The sequence below is a fragment of the Schistocerca serialis genome, chromosome 12 (assembly GCF_023864345.2).
Source record: "Schistocerca serialis cubense isolate TAMUIC-IGC-003099 chromosome 12, iqSchSeri2.2, whole genome shotgun sequence".
NCBI lineage: Eukaryota > Metazoa > Arthropoda > Insecta > Orthoptera > Acrididae > Schistocerca > Schistocerca serialis.
The window spans coordinates 197,685,837-197,703,687 of NC_064649.1; positions in this window are offsets into that span (position 1 = coordinate 197,685,837).

Sequence of the window (17,851 nt, forward strand, 5' to 3'; positions counted from 1 at the left end):
CGGCATTGTGCCTTTTCTATTTAATTCCGATGCAATTTCTGTGTTTCATCTTCAATGGGACAGTCAGAAGGCTACAGTAAACCTGACGTGAAGCATCGGAATCTATAACTAGTGTCACAGGAATGGTTCAAAACATAGACAGTTATAAGAGTCAGTCTTCTTTTACTTAAGTCGGCATTGTGCCTTTTCTATTTATTTCCGATGCAATTTAGGTGTTTCATCGTCAATAAGAAGGTCAGAGGGATACAGTTACCTGAAGTGAAGCATCGGAATCTATAACTAGTGTCACAGGAACGGTTCAAAACATAGTCAGTAAGAAGAGTCAGTCTTCTTGTACTTAAGTCAGCATTGTGCCTTTTCTATTTAATTCCGATGCAATTTCTGTGTTTCATCGTCAATAAGAAGGTCAGAGGGATACAGTAAACCTGAAGTGAAGCATCGGAATATATAACTAGTGTCACAGGAATGATTCAAAACATAGACAGTAAGAAAAGTCAGTCTACTTCTACTTGAGTCGGCATTGTGCCTTTTGTATTTATTTCCGATGCAATTTCTGTGTTTCATCGTCAATTAGAAGGTCAGAGGGATACAGTAAACCTGAAGTGAAGCATCGGTATCTATAACTAGTGTCACAGTAACGGTTCAAAACATAGACAGTAGGAAGAGTCATTCTTCTTGTACGTAGGTCGGCAATGTGCCTTTTCTATTTTATTCTGATGCCATTTCTGTGTTTCATCGTCAATATGAAGGTCAGAGGATTACAGTAAACCTGAAGTAAATCATCGGAATCTATAACTAGTGTCACAGGAATGGTTCAAAACATAGACAGTAGGAAGAGTCAGTCTACATGTACTTAAGTCGGCATTGTGCCTTTTGTATTTCATTCCGATGCAATTTCTGTGTTTCATCGTCAATAAGAAGGTCAGAGGGATACAGTAAACCTGAAGTGAAGCATCAGAATCTAAAACTAGTGCTACAGGAATGGTTCAAAACGTAGACAGTAACAAGAGTCAGTCTACTTGTACTTAAGTCGGCATTGTGCCTTTTGTATTTAATTCCGATGCAATTTCTGTGTCTCATCGGCAATAAGAAAGTCCAAGGGATACAGTAAACATATAGTGAAGCATCGGAAGCTAAAACTGGTCGCACAGGAAATGATCACAACATAGTCAGTAAGAAGAGTCAGTCTTCTTGTACTTAAGTCGGCATTGTGCCTTTTCTATTTAATTCCGATGCAATTTCTGTGTTTCGTCGTCAATAAGAAGGTCCAAGGGATACAGTAAACCTGAAGTGAAGAATCGGAATCTATAACTAGTGTCAGAGGAATGGTACAAAACATAGACAGTAAGTTGATTCAGTCTTCTTGTACATAAGTCGGCATTGTGCCTTTTGTATTTAATTCCGATGCAATTTCTGTGTTTCATCGTCAATAAGAAGGTCCAAGGGATACAGTAAACCTGAAGTGAAGCATCGGAATCTATAACTAGTGTCACAAGAATGGTTGAATACATTGACAGTAATAAGAGTCAGTCTACTTGTACTTAAGTCGGCATTGTGCCTTTTCTGTTTAATTCCGATGCAATTTCTGTGTTTCATCGCCAATAAGAAGGTCAGAGGGATACTGTAAACCTGAAGTGAAGCATCAGAATCTATAACTAGTGTTACAGGAATGGTACAAAACATAGTCAGTAAGAAGAGACAGTCTTCTTGTACGGAAGTCGGCATTGTGCATTTTCTATTTAAGTCCGATGCAATTTCTGTGTTTCATCGTCAATACGAAGGTCCAAGGGATGCATTACACCTGAAGTGAAGCATTGGATTCTATAACTAGTGTCACAGGAATGGTTCAAAACATAGTCAGTAAGAAGAGTCAGTCTTCTTGTACTTAAGTCGGCATTATGCCTTTTCTATTATTTTCCGATGCAATTACTGTTTTTTATTGTCAATAAGACGGTCAGAGGGATACAGTAAACCTGAAGAGAAGCATCGGAATCTATAACTTGTGTCACAGGGATGGTTCAGAACATAGACAGTAGGAAGAGTTACTCTTCTTGTACTTATGTTGGCATTGTGCCTTTTGTATTTAATTCCGATGCAATTTCTGTGTTTCAACGTCAATGAGAAGGTCAGAGGGTTACAGTAAACCTGAAGTGAAGTATCAGAATCTATAACTAGTGTCACAGTTATGGTTCAAAGCATAGACAGTAAGACGAGTCAGTCTCTTCTACTTAAGTCGGCATTGTGCCTTTTGTATTTGATTCCGATGCAATTTCTGTGTTTCATCGTCAATAAGAAGGTCCAAGGGATACTGTACACCTGAAGTGAAGCATCGGAATCTATAACTAGTGTCACAGGAATGGCTCAAATCATAGACAGTAAGAAGAGTCAGTCTTCTTGTACTTAAATCGGCATTGTGCCTTTTATTTTTAATTCCGATGCAATTTATGTGTTTCATAGTCAATAAGAAGGTCAGAGGGATACAGTAAACCTGAAGTGAAGCATCGGAATCTATAACTAGTGTCATGGGAATGGTTCAAAACATAGAAAGTAGGAAGAGTCAGTCTTCTTGTACTTGAGTCGGCATTGTGCCTTTTGTATTTAATTCCGATGCAATCTCTGTGTTTCATCGTCAATAAGAAGGTCAGAGGGATACACTAAACCTGAAGTGAAGCATCGGAATCTATAACTAGTGTCACAGGAATGGTTCAAAACGTAGACAGTGGGAGGAGTCAGTCTTCTTGTACTTCAGTCGGCATTGTGCCTTTTCTATTTAATTTCGATGCAATTTCTGTGTTTCATTATCAATAAGAATGACCAAGGGATACAGTAAACCTAAAGTGAGGCATCGGAAACCATAACTAGTGTCACAGGAATGGTTCAAAACATAGTCTGTAAGAAGAGTCAGTCTTCTTGTACTTAAGTCATCACTGTGCCTTTTGTATTTAATTCCGATGCAATTTCTGTGTCTCATCGTCAATAAGAAGGTCCAAGGGATACAGTAAACATATAGTGAAGCATCGGAAGCTAAAACTGGTCGCACAGGAAATGATCACAACATAGTCAGTAAGAAGAGTCAGTCTTCTTGTACTTAAGTCGGCATTGTGCCTTTCCTATTTAATTCCGATGCAATTTTTGTGTTTCGTCGTCAATAAGAAGGTCCAAGGGATACAGTAAACCTGAAGTGAAAAATCGGAATCTATAACTAGTGTCAGAGGAATGGCTCAAAACATAGACAGTAAGTAGATTCAGTCTTCTTGTACATAAGTCGGCATTGTGCCTTTTGTATTTAATTCCGATGCAATTTCTGTGTTTCATCGTCAATAAGAAGGTCCAAAAGATACAGTAAACCTGAAGTGAAGCATCGGAATCTATAACTAGTATCACAGGAATGGTTCAAAACATAGACAGTAATAAGAGTCAGTCTACTTGTACTTAAGTCATCACTGTGCCTTTTGTATTTAATTCCGATGCAATTTCTGTGTTTCATCGTCAATAGGAAGGTCAGAGGGATACAGTAAACCTGAAGTGAAGCATCAGAATCTATAACTAGTGTCACAGGAATGGCTCAAATCATAGACAGTAAGAAGAGTCAGTCTTCTTGTACTTAAATCGGCATTGTGCCTTTTCTTTTTAATTCCGATGCAATTTCTGTGTTTCAACGTCAATGAGAAGGTCAGAGGGTTACAGTAAACCTGAAGTGAAGTGTCAGAATCTATAACTAGTGTCACAGTTATGGTTCAAAGCATAGACAGTAAGACGAGTCAGTCTCTTCTACTTAAGTCGGCATTGTGCCTTTTGTATTTGATTCCGATGCAATTTCTGTGTTTCATCGTCAATAAGAAGGTCCAAGGGATACTGTACACCTGAAGTGAAGCATCGGAATCTATAACTTGTGTCACAGGAATGGCTCAAATCATAGACAGTAAGAAGAGTCAGTCTTCTTGTACTTAAATCGGCATTGTGCCTTTTCTTTTTAATTCCGATGCAATTTATGTGTTTCATAGTCAATAAGATGGTCAGAGGGATACAGTAAACCTGAAGTGAAGCATCGGAATCTATAACTAGTGTCATGGGAATGGTTCAAAACATAGACAGCAGGAAGAGTCAGTCTTCTTGTACTTGAGTCGGCATTGTGCCTTTTGTATTTAATTCCGATGCAATCTTTGAGTTTCATCGTCAATAAGAAGGTCAGAGGGATACAGTAAACCTGAAGTGAAGCATCGGAATCTATAACTAGTGTCACAGGAATGGTTCAAAACGTAGACAGTGGGAAGAGTCAGACTTCTTGTACTTCAGTCGGCATTGTGCCTTTTCTATTTAATTTCGATGCAATTTCTGTGTTCCATTATCAATAAGAAGGACCAAGGGATACAGTAAACCTAAAGTGAGGCATCGGAAACCATAACTAGTGTCACAGGAATGGTTCAAAACATAGTCAGTAAGAAGAGTCAGTCATCTTGTACTTAAGTCATCACTGTGCCTTTTGTATTTAATTCCGATGCAATTTCTGTGTTTCATCGTCAATAGGAAGGTCAGAGGGATACAGTAAACCTGAAGTGAAGCATCGGAATCTATAACTACTGTCACAGGAATGGTTAAAAACATAGACAGTAAGAAGAGTCAGTCTTCTTGTGTTTAAGTCGGCATTGTGCCTTTTGTATTCAATTCCGATGCACTTTCGGTGTTTCATCGTCAATAAGAAGGTACAAGGGATACAGTAAACCTAATGTGAAGCATCGGAGTCTATAAGTAGTGTCACTGGAATGGTTCAAATCAAAGACAGTAAGAAGGGTCAGTCTTCTTGTACTTAAGTCGTAATTGTGCCTTTTGTATTTAATTCCGATGCAATTTCTGTGTTTTATCGTCTATAAGAAGGTCTGAGGGATACAGTAAACCTGAAGTGAAGCATCAGAATCCATAACTAGTGTCACAGGTTCGGTTCAAAACATAGACAGTAAGAAGAATCAGTCTTCTTGGACCTAAGTCGGCATTGTGCCATTTCTATTTCATTCTAATGCAATTTCTGTGTTTCATCATCAATAAGAAGGTCAGAGGGATACAGTAAACCTGAAGTGAAGCATCGGAGTCTATAACTAGTGTCACAGGAATGGTTCAAAGCATAGTCAGTAAGAAGAGTCACTCTTCTTGTACTTAAGTCGGCATTGTGCCTTTTCTATTTAATTCCGATGCAATATCTGTGTTTCATCGTCAATAAGAGGGTCAGAGGGATACAGGAAACCTGACGTGAGGCTTCGGAATCTATAACTAGTGTCACAGGAATGGTTCAAATCATAGTCAGTAAGGAGAGTCAGTCTTCTTGTACTTAAGTCGGCATTGTGCATTTTCTGTTTAATTCCGATGCAATTTCTGTGTTTCATCGTCAATACGAAGGTCCAAGGGATGCATTACACCTGAAGTGAAGCATCGGATTCTATAACTAGTGTCACAGGAATGGTTCAAAACATAGTCAGTAAGAAGTGTCAGTCTTCTTGTACTTAAGTCGGCATTATGCCTTTTCTATTATTTTCCGATGCAATTACTGTGTTTTATCGTCAAAAAGAAGGTTAGAGGGTTACAGTAAACCTGAAGAGAAGCATCGGAATCTATAACTTGTGTCACAGGGATGGTTCAAAACATAGACAGTTGGGAGAGTTAGTCTTCTTGTACTTAAGTTGGCATTGTGCCTTTTCTATTTAATTCCGATGCAATTTCTGTGTATCAGCGTCAGTAAGAAGGTCAGAGGGTTACAGTAAACCTGAAGTGAAGTATCAGAATCTATAACTAGTGTCACAGTTATGGTTCAAAGCATAGACAGTAAGACGAGTCAGTCACTTCTACTTAAGTCGGCATTGTGCTTTTTGTATTTAATTCCGATGCAATTTCTGTGTTTCATCGTCAATAAGAAGGTCCAAGGGATGCTGTACACCTGAAGTGAAGCATCGGAATCTATAACTAGTGTCACAGTAATGGCTCAAATCATAGACAGTAAGAAGAGTCAGTCTTCTTGTACTTAAATCGGCATTGTGCCTTTTCTTCTTAATTCCGATGCAATTTATGTGTTTCATCGTCAATAAGAAGGTCAGAGGGATACAGTAAACCTGAAGTGAAGCATCGGAATCTATAACTAGTGTAATGGGAAAGGTTCAAAACATAGACAGTAGGAAGAGTCAGTCTTCTTGTACTTGAGTCGGCATTGTGCCTTTTGTATTTAATTCCGATGCAATCTCTGTGTTTCATCGTCAATAAGAAGGTCAGAGGGATACAGTAAACCTGAAGTGAAGCATCGGAATCTATAACTAGTGTCACAGGAATGGTTCAAAACGTAGACAGTGGGAAGAGTCAGTCTTCTTGTACTTAAGTCGGCATTGTGCCTTTTCTATTTAATTCTGATGCAATTTCTGTGTTTCATCGTCAATAAGAAGGTCCAAGGGATAGAGTAAACCTGAAGTGAAGCATCAAAATCTATAACTAGTGTCACAGGTTCGGTTCAAAACATAGACAGTAAGAAGAATCAGTCTTCTTGTACCTAAGTCGGCAATGTGCCATTTCTATTTAATTCTAATGCAATTTCTGTGGTTCATCATCAATAAGAAGGTCAGAGGGATACAGTAAACCTGAAGTGAAGCATCGGAGTCTATAACTAGTGTCACAGGAATGGTTGAAAACATAGACAGTAAGAAGATAAGCCTTCTTGTGTTTAAGTCGACATTGTGCATTTTCTGTTTAATTCCGACGTAATTTCTGTGTTTCATCGTCAAGAAGAAGGTCAGAGGGATACAGGAGACCTGAAGTGAAGCATCGGAATCAATAATTGGTGTCACAGGAATGGTTCAAAACATAGTCAGTAAGAAGAGTCAGTCTTCTTGTACTTATGTTGGCATTGTGCATTTCGTATTCAATTCCGATGCAATTTCGGTGTTTCATCGTCAATAAGAAGGTCCAAGGGATACAGTAAACCTGAAGTGAAGCATAGGAATCTATAACTAGTGTCACAGGAATGATTCAAAACATAGGCAGTAAGAAGAGTCAGTCTTCTTGTACTTAAGTCTGCATGGTGTCTTTTATATTTAATTCCGATGCAATTTCTGTGTTTCATCATCAATAAGAATGTCAGAGGGATACAGTAAACCTGAAGTGAAGCATCGGAGGCTATAACTAGGGACACAGGAATGGTTGAAAGCATAGTCAGCAAGAAGAGTCAGTCTTCTTGTACTTATGTCGCCATTGTGCTTTTTCTATTTAATTCCGATGCAATATCTGTGTTTCATCGTCTATAAGGAGGTCCAAGGGATACATTAAACATATAGTGAAGCATCGGAATCTAAAACTTGTCTCACAGGAAATGTTCAAAACATAATCATTAAGAAGGGTCAGTCTACTTGTACTTAAGTCGGAATGTGCCTTTTTCCATTTAATTCCGATGCAATTTCTGTATTTAGTCGTCAATAGGAAGGTACAAGTAATACAGTAAACCTGAAGTGAAGCATCGGAATCTAAAACCGGTCTCAGAGGAAAGGTTCAAAACATAGGGAGTAAGAAGAGCCAGTCATCTTGTATTTGAGTCGGCATTGCGCTATTGTATTTAATTCTGATGCAATTTATGTGTTTCACTGTCAATAAGAAGGTCAGAGGGATGCAGTAAACCTGAAGTGAAGCACCGGAACTATAACTAGTGTCACAGGAATGGTTAAAAGATAGACAGTAAGAATACTCAATCTTCTTGTACTTAAGTCGGCATTGTGAATTTTGTACTTAATTCCGATGCAAAATCTGTGTTTCATCGTCAATAAGATTGTCAGAGGGATACAGTAAACCTGAAGTGAAGCATCGGAATCTATAACTAGTGTGACAGGAGTGGTTCAAAACATAGACAGTAAGAAGAGTCAGTCTTCTAGTACTTAAGTCGTCATTGTGCCTTTTGTATTTAATTCCGATGCAATTTTTGTGTTTCATCGTCAATAAGAAGGCCAGAGGGATACAGTAAACCTAAAGTGAAGCATCGGAATCTATAACTAGTGTCACAGGAATGGTTCAAATCATAGACAGTAAGATGTGTCAGTCTTCTTGTACATAAGTCGGCATTGTGCCTTTTCTATTTAATTCCGATGCAATTTCTGTGATTCATCGTCAATAAGAAGGTCCAAGGGATACAGTAAACCTGAAGTGAAGCATCGCAATCTATAACTAGTGTCACAGGAATAATTCAAAACATAGACAGTAAGAAGAGTCAGTCAACTTGTACTTAGGTCGGCATTGTGCCTTTTCTATTTAATTCCGATGCAGTTTCTGTGTTTCGTCGTCAATAAGAAGGTCCAAGGGATACAGTAAACCTGAAGTGAAGCATCGGAATCTATAACTAGTGTCACAGGAATGTTTCAAAACATAGACAGTAAGAAAAGTCAGTCCTCTTGTACTTAAGTCGGCATTGTGCTTTTTGTATCTAATTCCGATGCAATTTCTGTGATTCATCGTCAATTTGAAGGTCAGAGGGATACAGTACACCTGAAGTGAAGCATCGGAATCTATAACTAGTGTCACAGGAATGGTTCAAAACATAGACAGTAGGAAGAGTCAGTCTTCTTGTACTTAAGTCGGCATTGTGCCTTTTCTATCTAATTCCGATGCAATTTCTGTGTTTCGTCGTCAATAAGAAGGCCCAAGTTATACAGTAAACCTGAAGTGATGCATCGAAATGTATAACTAGTGTCACAGGAGTGGTTCAAAACATAGACAGTAGGAAGTGTTATTCTTCATGTACTTGGGTCGGCATTGTGCTTTTTGTATTTATTTCCGATGCAATTTCTGTGTTTCATGGTCAATAAGAAGGTCAGAGGGATACAGTAAACCTGAAGTGAAGCATCAGAATCTATAACTAGTGTCACAGGAATGGTTCAAAATATAGACAGTAAGAAGAGACAGTCTACTTGTACTTAAGTCGTCATTGTGAATATTGTATTTAATTCCGATGAAATTTCTGTGTTTCATCGTCAATAAGAAGGTCCAAGGGATACTGTACACCTGAAGAGAAGCTTCGGAATCTATAACTAGGGCCACGGGAATGGTTTAAATCATAGACAGTAAGAAGAGTCAGTCTTCTTGTACTTAAGTCAGCATTGTGCCTTTTCTATTTAATTTCGATGCAATTTCTGTGTTTCATCGTCAATAAGAAGGTCAGAGGGATACAGTAAAACTGAGGTGAAGCATCGTAATCTATAACTAGTGTCACAGGAATGGTTCAAAACGTAGAGAGTAGGAAGTGTCAGTCTTCTTGTACTTAGGTCGGCATTGTGCCTTTTGAATTTAATTCCGATGCAATTTCTGTGTTTCATCGTCAATAAGAAGGTACAAGGGATACAGTAAACCTAATGTGAAGCATCGGAGTCTATAAGTAGTGTCACTGGAATGGTTCAAATCATAGACAGTAAGAAGGGTCAGTCGTCTTGTACTTAAGTCGTAATTGTGCCTTTCGTATTTAATTCCGATGCAATTTCTGTGTTTTATCGTCAATAAGAAGGTCTGAGGGATACAGTAAACCTGAAGTGAAGAATCAAAATCTATAACTAGTGTCACAGGGATGGTTCAAAACATAGACAGTAGGAAGAGTCAGTCTTCTTGTACTTAAGTCGGCATTGTGCCTTTTGTTTTTAATTCCTATGCAATTTCTGTGTTCATCGTCAATATGAAGGTCCAAGGGATACAGTAAACCTGAAGTGAAGCATCAGAATCTATAACTAGTGTCACAGGTTCGGTTCAAAACATAGACAGTAAGAAGAATCAGTCTTCTTGTACCTAAGTCGGCATTGAGCCATTTCTATTTCATTCTAATGCAATTTCTGTGTTTCATCATCAATAAGAAGGTCAGAGGGATACAGTAAACCTGAAGTGAAGCATCGGAGTCTATAACTAGTGTCACAGGAATGGTTCAAAGCATAGTCAGTAAGAGGAGTCAGTCTTCTTGTACTTAAGTCGGTATTGTGCCTTTTCTATATAATTCAGATGCAATATCTGTGTTTCATCGTCAATAAGGAGGTCAGAGGGATACAGGAAACCTGACGTGAGGCTTCGGAATCTTTAACTAGTGTCACAGGAATGGTTCAAAACATAGTCAGTAAGGAGAGTCAGTCTTCTTGTACTTAAGTTGGCATTGTGCATTTTCTGTTTAATTCCGATGCAATTTCTGTGTTTCATCGTCAATACGAAGGTCCAAGGGATGCATTACACCTGAAGTGTAGCATCGGATTCTATAACTAGTGTCACAGGAATGGTTCAAAACATAGTCAGTAAGAAGAGTCAGTCTTCTTGTACTTAAGTCGGCATTATGCCTTTTCTATTATTTTCCGATGCAATTACTGTGTTTTATCGTCATAAAGAAGGTCAGAGGGATACAGTAAACCTGAAGAGAAGCATCGGAATCTATAACTTGTGTCACAGGGATGGTTCAAAACATAGACAGTAAGGAGAGTTAGTCTTCTTGTACTTAAATCGGCATTGTGCCTTTTCTTCTTAATTCCGATGCAATTTATGTGTTTCATCGTCAATAAGAAGGTCAGAGGGATACAGTAAACCTGAAGTGAAGCATCGGAATCTATAACTAGTGTAATGGGAAAGGTTCAAAACATAGACAGTAGGAAGAGTCAGTCTTCTTGTACTTGAGTCGGCATTGTGCCTTTTGTATTTAATTCCGATGCAATCTCTGTGTTTCATCGTCAATAAGAAGGTCAGAGGGATACAGTAAACCTGAAGTGAAGCATCGGAATCTATAACTAGTGTCACAGGAATGGTTCAAAACGTAGACAGTGGGAAGAGTCAGTCTTCTTGTACTTAAGTCGGCATTGTGCCTTTTCTATTTAATTCTGATGCAATTTCTGTGTTTCATCGTCAATAAGAAGGTCCAAGGGATACAGTAAACCTGAAGTGAAGCATCAAAATCTATAACTAGTGTCACAGGTACGGTTCAAAACATAGACAGTAAGAAGAATCAGTCTTCTTGTACCTAAGTCGGAATTGTGCCATTTCTATTTAATTCTAATGCAATTTCTGTGTTTCATCATCAATAAGAAGGTCAGAGGGATTCAGTAAACCTGAAGTGAAGCATCGGAGTCTATAACTAGTGTCACAGGAATGGTTGAAAACATAGACAGTAAGAAGAGTAAGTCTTCTTGTGTTTAAGTCGGCATTGTGCATTTTCTGTTTAATTCCGACGTAATTTCTGTGTTTCATCGTCAATAAGAAGGTCAGAGGGATACAGTAAACCTAATGTAATGCATCGGAGTCTATAAGTAGTGTCACTGGAATGGTTCAAATCGTAGACAGTAAATAGAGTCAGTCTTCTTGTACTTAAGTCGGCATTGTGCCTTTTGTATTTAACTCCGATGCAATTTCTGTGTTTTATCGTCAATAAGAAGGTCTGAGGGATACAGTAAACCTGAAGTGAAGAATCGGAGTTTCTAACTAGTGTCACAGGGATGGTTCAAATCATAGACAGTAGGAAGAGTCAGTCTTCTTGTACTTAAGTCGGCATTGTTCCTTTTGTATTTAATTCCGATGCAATTTCTGTGTTCATCGTCAATAAGAAGGTCCAAGGAATACAGTAAACCTGAAGTGAGGCATCGGAATCTGTAACTAGTGTCACAGGAATGGTTCAAAACAGAGACAGTAAGAAGAGTCAGTCTTGTTGCACTTACGTCGGCATTGTGCCTCTTCCATTTACTTCCGATGCAATTTCTGTGTTTCATCGTCAAGAAGAAGGTCAGAGGGATACAGGAGACCTGAAGTGAAGCATCGGAATCAATAAGTGGTGTCACAGGAATGGTTCAAAACATAGTCAGTAAGAAGAGTCAGTCTTCTTGTACTTATGTCGGCATTGTGCATTTCAAATTCAATTCCGATGCAATTTCGGTGTTTCGTCGTCAATAAGAAGGTCCAAGGGATACAGTAAACCTGAAGTGAAGCATAGGAATCTATAACTAGTGTCACAGGAATGATTCAAAACATAGGCAGTAAGAAGAGTCAGTCTTCTTGTACTTAAGTCTGCATGGTGTCTTTTATATTTAATTCCGAAGCAATTTCTGTGTTTCATCATCAATAAGAATGTCAGAGGGATACAGTAAACCTGAAGTGAAGCATCGGAGGCTATAACTAGGGACACAGGAATGGTTGAAAGCATAGTCAGCAAGAAGAGTCAGTCTTCTTGTACTTATGTCGGCATTGTGCTTTTTCTATTTAATTCCGATGCAATATCTGTTTTTCATCGTCTATAAGGAGGTCCAAGGGTTACATTAAACATATAGTGAAGCATCGGAATCTAAAACTTGTCTCACAGGAAATGTTCAAAACATAATCATTAAGAAGGGTCAGTCTTCTTGTACTTAAGTCGGAATGTGCCTTTTTCCATTTAATTCCGATGCAATTTCTGTGTTTCGTCGTCAATAGGAAGGTACAAGTAATACAGTAAACCTGAAGTGAAGCATCGGAATCTAAAACCGGTCTCAGAGGAAAGGTTCAAAACATAGGGAGTAAGAAGAGCCAGTCATCTTGTATTTGAGTCGGCATTGTGCTATTGTATTTAATTCTGATGCACTTTATGTGTTTCACTGTCAATAAGGAGGTCAGAGGGATGCAGTAAACCTGAAGTGAACCACCGGAATCTATAACTAGTGTCACAGGAATGGTTAAAAGATAGACAGTAAGAATACTCAATCTTCTTGTACTTAAGTCGGAATTGTGAATTTTGTACTTAATTCCGATGCAAAATCTGTGTTTCATCGTCAATAAGATTGTCAGAGGGATACAGTAAACCTGAAGTGAAGCATCGGAATCTATAACTAGTGTCACAGGAATGGTTCAAAACATAGACAGTAAGAAGAGTCAGTCTTCTAGTACTTAAGTTGTCATTGTGCCTTTTGTATTTAATTCCGATGCAATTTTTGTGTTTCATCGTCAATAAGAAGGCCAGAGGGATACAGTAAACCTGAAGTGAAGCATCGGAATCTATAACTTGTGTCACAGGAATGGTTCAAATCATAGACAGTAAGATGTGTCAGTCTTCTTGTACATAAGTCGGCATTATGCCTTTTCTATTTAATTCCGATGCAATTTCTGTGATTCATCGTCAATAAGAAGGTCCAAGGGATACAGTAAACCTGAAGTGAAGCATCGGAATCTATAACTAGTGTCACAGGAATAGTTCAAAACATAGACAGTAAGAAGAGTCAGTCAACTTGTACTTAAGTCGGCATTGTGCCTTCTCTATTTAATTCCGATGCAATTCCTGTGTTTCATCTTCAATGGGATAGTCAGAGGCATACAGTAAACCTGACGTGAAGAATCGGAATCTATAACTAGTGTCACAGGAATGGTCAAAACATAGACAGTTATAAGAGTCAGTCTTCTTGTACTTAAGTCGGCATTATGCCTTTTGTTTTTAATTCCGATGCAATTTCAGTGTTTCATCGTCAATAAGAAGGTCAGTGGGATACAGTAAACCTGAAGTGAAGCTTCGGAATCTATGACCAGTGTCACAGGAATGGTTCAAAACATAGACAATAGGAAGGGTCAGTCTTCTTAAACTTAAGTCGGCATTGTAGCTTTTCAGTTTAATTCCGATGCAATTTCTGTGTTTCATCGCCAACAAGAAGGTTAGAGGGACACAGTAAACCTGAAGTGAAGCATCGGAATCTATAACTAATGTCACAGGAATGGATCAAAGCATAGACAATAGGAAGGGTCAGTCTTCTTGTACTTAAGTCGGCATTATGCCTTTTCTAATTAATTCCGATGCAGTTTCTGTGTTTCGTCGTCAATAAGAAGGTCCAAGGGATACAGTAAACCTGAAGTGAAGCATCGGAATCTATAACTAGTGTCACAGGAATGTTTCAAAACATAGACAGTAAGAAGAGTCAGTCCTCTTGTACTTAAGTCGGCATTGTGCTTTTTGTATCTAATTCCGATGCAATTTCTGTGATTCATCGTCAATTAGAAGGTCAGAGGGATACAGTAAACCTGAAGTGAAGCATCGGAATCTATAACTAGTGTCACAGGAATGGTTCAAAACATAGTCAGTAGGAAGAGTCAGTCTTCTTGTACTTAAGTCGGCATTGTGCCTTTTCTATCTAATTCCGATGCAATTTCTGTGTTTCCTCGTCAATAAGAAGGCCCAAGTTATACAGTAAACCTGAAGTGATATATCGAAATGTATTACTAGTGTCACAGGAATGGTTCAAAACATAGACAGTAGGAAGTGTTATTCTTCATGTACTTGGGTCGGCATTGTGCCTTTTGTATTTATTTCCGATGCAATTTCTGTGTTTCATGGTCAATAAGAAGGTCAGAGGGATACAGTAAACCTGAAGTGAAGCATCGGAATCTATAACTAGTGTCACAGGAATGGTTCAAAATATAGACAGTAAGAAGAGACAGTCTACTTGTACTTAAGTCGTCATTGTGAATTTTGTATTTAATTCCGATGAAATTTCTGTGTTTCATCGTCAATAAGAAGGTCCAAGGGATACTGTACACCTGAAGAGAAGCTTCGGAATCTATAACTAGGGTCACGGGAATGGTTTAAATCATAGACAGTAAGAAGAGTCAGTCTTCTTGTACTTAAGTCAGCATTGTGCCTTTTCTATTTAATTGCGATGCAATTTCTGTGTTTCACGATCAATAAGAACGTCAGAGGGATACAGTGAACCTGAAGTGAAGCAACGGAATCTATAACTAGTGTCACAGGAATGGTTAAAAATAGACAGTAAGAACACTCAGTCTTCTTGTACTTAAGTCGGCATTGTGCCTTTTGTATTTAATTCATGATCAATTTCTGTGTTTCATCGTCAATAAGAACGTCCAAGGGATACAGTAAACATATAGTGATGCATCGGAATCTAAAACTGGTCTCACAGGAAATGTTCACAACATAGTCAGTAAGAAGAGTCAGTCATTTTGTACTTAAGTCGGCATTGTGCCTTTTGTATTTAATTTCGATTCAATTTCTGTGTTTCATCGTCAATAAGAAGGTCAGAGGGATACAGTAAACCTGAGGTGAAGCATCGTAATCTATAACTAGTGTCACAGGAATGGTTCAAAACGTAGAGAGTAGGAAGTGTCAGTCTTCTTGTACTTAGGTCGGCATTGTGCCTTTTGTATTTAATTCCGTTGCAATTTCTGTGTTTCATCGTCAATAAGAAAGTCAGAGGGATACAGTAAACCTGAAGTGAAGCATCGGAATCTATGACTCGTGTTACAGTAATGGTTCAAAACATAGTCAGTATGAAGAGTAAGTCTTCCTGTACTTAATTCGGCATTGTGCATTTTTATTAAATTCCGATGCAATTTCTGTGTTTCATCGTCAATAAGAAGGTCAGTGGGATACAGAAAACATGAAGTGATGCATCGGAATCTATAACTAGTGTCACAGAAATGGTTCAAAACATAGACAGTAGGAAGAGTCAGTCTTCTTGTACTTAAGTCGGCATAGTGCCTATTCTATTTAATTCCGATGCAATTTCTGGGTTTCATCGTCAATAAGCAGGTCAGAGGGATACAGTAAACCTGAAGTGAAGAATCGGAATGTATAACTAGTGTCACAGGAATCGTTCAAAACATAGACAGTAAGAAGAGTCAGTCAACTTGTACTTAAGTCGGCATTGTGCCTTTTCTATTTAATTCCGATGCAATTCCTGTGTTTCATCTTCAATGGGATAGTCAGAGGCATACAGTAAACCTGACGTGAAGAATCGGAATCTATAACTAGTGTCACAGGAATGGTCAAAACATAGACAGTTATAAGAGTCAGTCTTCTTGTACTTAAGTCGGCATTATGCCTTTTGTTTTTAATTCCGATGCAATTTCAGTGTTTCATCGTCAATAAGAAGGTCAGTGGGATACAGTAAACCTGAAGTGAAGCTTCGGAATCTATGACCAGTGTCACAGGAATGGTTCAAAACATAGACAATAGGAAGGGTCAGTCTTCTTAAACTTAAGTCGGCATTGTAGCTTTTCAGTTTAATTCCGATGCAATTTCTGTGTTTCATCGCCAACAAGAAGGTTAGAGGGACACAGTAAACCTGAAGTGAAGCATCGGAATCTATAACTAGTGTCACAGGAATGGATCAAAGCATAGACAATAGGAAGGGTCAGTCTTCTTGTACTTAAGTCGGCATTATGCCTTTTCTAATTAATTCCGATGCAGTTTCTGTGTTTCGTCGTCAATAAGAAGGTCCAAGGGATACAGTAAACCTGAAGTGAAGCATCGGAATCTATAACTAGTGTCACAGGAATGTTTTTAAACATAGACAGTAAGAAGAGTCAGTCCTCTTGTACTTAAGTCGGCATTGTGCTTTTTGTATCTAATTCCGATGCAATTTCTGTGATTCATCGTCAATTAGAAGGTCAGAGGGATACAGTAAACCTGAAGTGAAGCATCGGAATCTATAACTAGTGTCACAGGAATGGTTCAAAACATAGTCAGTAGGAAGAGTCAGTCTTCTTGTACTTAAGTCGGCATTGTGCCTTTTCTATCTAATTCCGATGCAATTTCTGTGTTTCCTCGTCAATAAGAAGGCCCAAGTTATACAGTAAACCTGAAGTGATGCATCGAAATGTATAACTAGTGTCACAGGAATGGTTCAAAACATAGACAGTAGGAAGTGTTATTCTTCATGTACTTGGGTCGGCATTGTGCTTTTTGTATTTATTTCCGATGCAATTTCTGTGTTTCATGGTCAATAAGAAGGTCAGAGGGATACAGTAAACCTGAAGTGAAGCATCAGAATCTATAACTAGTGTCACAGGAATGGTTCAAAATATAGACAGTAAGAAGAGACAGTCTACTTGTACTTAAGTCGTCATTGTGAATTTTGTATTTAATTCCGATGAAATTTCTGTGTTTCATCGTCAATAGGAAGGTCCAAGGGATACTGTACACCTGAAGAGAAGCTTCGGAATCTATAACTAGGGTCACGGGAATGGTTTAAATCATAGACAGTAAGAAGAGTCAGTCTTCTTGTACTTAAGTCAGCATTGTGCCTTTTGTATTTAATTTCGATTCAATTTCTGTGTTTCATCGTCAATAAGAAGGTCAGAGGGATACAGTAAACCTGAGGTGAAGCATCGTAATCTATAACTAGTGTCACAGGAATGGTTCAAAACGTAGAGAGTAGGAAGTGTCAGTCTTCTTGTACTTAGGTCGGCATTGTGCCTTTTGTATTTAATTCCGTTGCAATTTCTGTGTTTCATCGTCAATAAGAAAGTCAGAGGGATACAGTAAACCTGAAGTGAAGCATCGGAATCTATAACTAGTGTTACAGTAATGGTTCAAAACATAGTCAGTATGAAGAGTCAGTCTTCCTGTACTTAATTCGGCATTGTGCATTTTTATTAATTTCCGATGCTATTTCTGTGTTTCATCGTCAATAAGAAGGTCAGTGGGATACAGAAAACCTGAAGTGATGCATCGGAATCTATAACTAGTGTCACAGAAATGGTTCAAAACATAGACAGTAGGAAGAGTCAGTCTTCTTGTACTTAAGTCGGCATAGTGCCTATTCTATTTAATTCCGATGCAATTTCTGGGTTTCATCGTCAATAAGCAGGTCAGAGGGATACAGTAAACCTGAAGTGAAGAATCGGAATGTATAACTAGTGTCACAGGAATCGTTCAAAACATAGACAGTAGGAATAGTCTGTCTTCTTCTACTTGATTCGGCATTGTGCCTTTTGTATTTATTTCCGATGAAATTTCTGTGTTTCATCGTCATTAAGAAGGTCAGAGGGATACAGTAAACCTGAAGTGAAGCATCGGAATCTATAACTAGTGTCACAGAAATGGTTCAAAACATAGACGGTATGTAGAGTC